Genomic DNA, 4,986 nt, shown 5'->3' on the forward strand with positions numbered 1-4,986 from the left:
AATGCCCAGCATTTTAATTCTTTCAAATTCCCATTTCTTTTCCAGTATGATCCAATCCTCCACTTATCACCATACAGCCCATCAAACTTCTTTAGCCTTAATTCCTTAATTCTTGAACCATTCCATTCATAATTCAGCCCATGTGCAAACCATTCGACCATATGCATTTCACGGCCAATCTGCTAAAATCCAGCTCTAATTCATTTCAAAAATCCTTCTTCACTTCCAGTAACATTTCCACTCCAAAAACCAACATTCCTCTTGAATTAATTCTTCCAGCAGCAGTCCACAATCAATTCATTCCAGTAGGTATATTACCAACATGTTTTGCAAATGAATCACTCATCCAAATTATTCCAAACATGCATCATTTTAAATCTGCAGCTCAATCTTATTCGAGTAGTATTAGTTTTATTTTGCAATAAACTCACAAACTCATTTTGACCTCTTTTCCAGAAAGATTCCATCCCAAATTCCAGAAGCATAAGCTCAAAACCATACTGCACCTTCCTATTCAATTAGCTAGATTACTACGTCTTCAATTTTCCAGCAGCAATCAATCCCTTTCTAAACAATCCATCCAGACACATCTAACTACTCCAGAACACCAATTTCATCATTCCAAACCCAACTAAGCTCAACTCCAGTAGACCACCAGAAATCCCAGCAGCCTAGTAACCCGGCTTGAACTTCATCCACGCCCATTTGCATAATTTCACCCCTACAGATTCTTGATTTGCCCTTAATTCTTTACCCAATTCAGCCCCTGAACCCAGTATTTCCCCAGCCGTATACAACCTTGCCACCTCCATTAAAATTACACTTGCCTTCCTTGCTATAGCTCCTTCCTCTTTCACATGAATATTTTTGTTTTTATCAAAACTTACATACATATACGATGCAATCTCCTTCAATGCATCAACCATTAGATCCATCACCTCCTCATCGGCTTTCATAGCCTTCCCTAAATTGTCTAGCCACTTTTGACTACAAAACTTCCTGTTCACCCTCACACTTAGCTCACTCATTCTTATTTTGTTCATGAAGACTGCAACGGCCTTCTTCACTACCTCATCACTCACACCATGGCTAGAGTTCCCCTTGCTCACACTGTCACAACCTATTCCTCCTCCATTCACATAGATGATTTTAAAAGCCCTATTTAAGTGATAAATTTATTTATTAAAATTTTGACCCAAAAATCTAGGATGAACATGTGACTCTTATATTATTTTTTTGAACCTATGTTTGAACCCAAATTAAATCAAAACCAAAATGATTTTATTTCTTAAGCCTAATTAGGACTTATTGAGTCCAATTATTTTTATTTGGCCCAAGCCCATACCCTAGATATATATAAAGCTATGTACATTGGTTTCAAGCTAGAGACCAAAAACTTCTACCAGCAGCCATCTCTCTCTCTCTCGTTTATTGGATCCCATCGCATCAGACTAGCAGCCCCATCCCTTTCTCTCCTTCCTCGGTCTCTCTTTCTCGATTATACCGGCGGCGAAGCTCCAGCGGACGGCGAGCAGCAGGCGGCGACGGCGGGTTGCTGCGACGGTGGCGTCTCCCTCCTCTCCGGCGAACAGAGCAGCGAGAAGCTTCAGTCCCACGTCTCCTCTGTTTTCCGGCGACGAGCAGGCTCCGGTGGGCAGTGACGGCGACGGTGGGGTGGCGCGACAGTGTTGATGGATGACCAGCAGCGTGTGGGTCTTCTTCAGCGTAGCTTGAATTCGAAGAGATGTGAGATTATGAAGCTAAGTTGATGAGTTGATTTCTATTAAGTTTGGTATTGATGATGAAGCATGATACGACTTAATGAAGATTAAAGGACGGATTATTGATTATAAGATAACTAAGATGGTGATTAAGCTTAATGACAGGTGATTTGTGATAATGGTGTTTAATCATTGATGATGATATGATGATGATTAAGCTCCTCAATGATTGGATTATGACTAATGATGGAGTTTAATATGGATAATGATGTGATTAGTTGTTGATAATAAAGGTTTAAGGATTTTATGTTGATTAAGGAATGATGGATGGTTGATAATGTTAATAACGGTGTGTGGATTAGAATATGATTATGATTCATGGGAATTATGTTTAATGATAATGAGTATGATTAGTCCATGATCTAGTGGTGGTTGTGATGTTAATGATGAATATTGGATTAGAGGACTAAAGAATGGTTAATGATTAGATTATAAGTAGAAGAGTGAGGTAATGTTATGGCTAATTAAGGATTAATGAAGTTAATGCGGTGTTTAAAGATTAATTAGGATGATATTTATGCTAATGATGATTATGATGGTTGATGAGAAGGAAAATGGACTAAAGGTTAATTATAATTAAATGATGATGATTATACGTGATGATGATGGGATTATAAATTAATGGTGGCTTATGATGGATTATGAGGTTAATAGAGCTCGATTATGGATTAATGGTGGTTCAATCTTGATTATGCATGATAATGAATGGGATGATGGTGAGTTAAAGATGATAATGAGTTTGATGGTGATGACTGAGTTGTGGAAGGTGGATTAATTATGAAAAATGAGGGTGATTGGATTAATATGATAATAGTGGCGATTGGAGTGTGGTGATGTATTATTGATGCTATGCTAGTTAGATGATAGGTATGGTGAAGTGATAATTATTATGAGTCTTAATTAATTAAGGATTATGAATTAATGAAGTTTGATTATGATAATGATGAGGTTAATGATTAGGATGTGATAATTTTATAATGATGACTAGTAATGGTTTGATGATGACTAAGTTTTAATTATGGATTAATAATGGTTGTTGGTCTAATGATGAAGGTTATGGACTATGGATAAAACTAATGATTTAAATAAAAGTTATTAAAGTTAGTAATGATTTTTGGATAGTTATGGGTTATCATTGGAGGTACGGGGATTATTGTTGATGGTGGAGAAAGGTGTTAGAATTCTTGTTAATAAAAGATGAAGAGGATTGGACTAATGGAGTATTGATGGGTTAAGATAATGGTTGTGAGAATATGACGGAATGGATTAGCATAGCTATTAATATTAATATTAATAGTTAATGAGTAAAGGTTGTATTGATTCGAAGGTTCTCATTGAAGTGACTAGTTTGTGAGTGAGCCTAGATTGGAGCTTAACTTTGAGGTAAGTTTCTATGTCCGTTCAAACTACTTTGCCCTATCAAATGTGCTATTTATCTAATTTGTGCCCTTACACTATTTTGGAAATGTATTTGCGTTTAAAAGTGCGATAAATAACAAAATGTATTCATTTTGGATGTTCATTTGTGATTTACAAACCTATATATATGCTTATATGTATATGATTGAATATTATGGGATTATATGAGTTGAAACTATATTTTTGGGAAATGTATAATCTATGACTTCTTTTTATAGAGTTCGGTGAGAACTCCTATGTTGAGAAATTGTATTTGAAAACCTAAGTGTATTGAAAATAGTGGAATTATATTTATCATTGAAATTGTGTAAAACTATACCTATTTTTGGAGAACAAATTCTATTTTGAGAATGAACTCTAGTTTGAAAGAATTTGACTATTGATGAGTTATGATACCCTATGTTGATTTGGAAGCTATATTCGAATAGCCCACGGGCAAAGCATATTGTTATTAAAACTTATTTTTAGAGGACCCGATTGGGCTGCGGTCCCTTCGGCTGAAATTTATTTATTAGGGCTGGAGCTATTTACTCGTTGGGCTTGGAATCCCAGTTAGGGGGTGTGCACACTTAAGGTAGCAGTCCTGATTCCACCTATGATTACACGGGAGCAGTTTTGGGTTCAGTAGAGAGTTACTGTTCCTTATTGGACATCACTGCGGTGATGATCCCTTCCTCCCGTTGCTGAGATTTAGTTTCCTCCATATTATTACTAAACATAATTATTTACTTAAATAATTATTTCCTCCATATAAGTATATTTACTTATATACTTATATACTTAGTACTATTGATGAAAGAGATCTATATTCCCACTATTGAGATGTGGCTGATTCCATATGTATAGGTGATACTTGAAGGAGTGATTTGAGAAACATGATTTGAAAATCCTCCTTGTTTATGATACTTTAAGAGTGAGTAGTGATGTTTTATAAAATTAGTATATTACCTCAACGTATCTATTATTACATTTGAGAAAGTGTACATCTTACTTTTGAATGTCGAGTTAAATATCTTGAAAATTACTACATTCGATGGAAAGTTCTTTTGGGAATATTTTTTTAAGTTTTTGGCTAAATGCTTTATGGAGACAATTCTACTTAAGTATCAAAATCTATTTACAAAGTAAATCTACCTTCAAAACTATCAATGTATTTATTTTACAAGGCGGAGTAGAGCTTACTTATCATTTTATGCTAATTCTATTTGTTGTGCTTTTCAAATTCTATTGTTTCCAGGTCTTGGTGTAAGGTGACTCGTTTTGAGAGCGCGGCGTAGAGCTAGTACCCTTGGAGAAAATCATGAGTATAAATGGTTTAGTTAGAACTTGATCTATTATATTTTAGTGAATTGTATTATCAATTTTAATATAATGTCCTCGCAAGTGCACGAGTCAATTGTAGCAATAGTGTGCAGAATGCAAGGGTCGAACCCACAGGGAATTAATACTATGCAATTTAAATACTTAAAAATTATTGACTTAATGATTTAAAGCTCAGAACAAATATCAAAGGTAAGAATAATAAACTCAAACGTAAAATAATTGAATCAAAACTCAGTCAGGTAACAATTAAAAAGAACCAGGACATCAATTAACAATTAAATTGGAAAAGCCTAGGAAAAAGAATCAATAACCATTACCCGAGTTAGAACCAAATAAATAATTCCACGAACTATAATTAATGACAGAATTGGCCTACGAAACATAGGATAAAACTTTAATCTATTGGCAGATTAGAACTTATAACAATGCAGAGGGTTCAAGGTACATCATTCATGCTCCTAGA

At 34.9% G+C, this 4,986-nt stretch overlaps 1 long non-coding RNA gene across 1 annotated transcript; it reads left to right on the top strand.

The window, feature by feature from the left end:
- Window positions 1–1,408: 1,408 nt before the first annotated feature.
- On the top strand, window positions 1,409–4,650 carry LOC116015091. Its single transcript, XR_004097550.1, has 2 exons — window positions 1,409–3,164; window positions 4,438–4,650. It is a non-coding gene; the product is annotated as an uncharacterized LOC116015091 (long non-coding RNA).
- Window positions 4,651–4,986: the final 336 nt, after the last annotated feature.

This window comes from Ipomoea triloba, chromosome 4, assembly GCF_003576645.1.
Source record: "Ipomoea triloba cultivar NCNSP0323 chromosome 4, ASM357664v1".
Classification (NCBI taxonomy): Eukaryota; Viridiplantae; Streptophyta; class Magnoliopsida; order Solanales; family Convolvulaceae; genus Ipomoea; species Ipomoea triloba.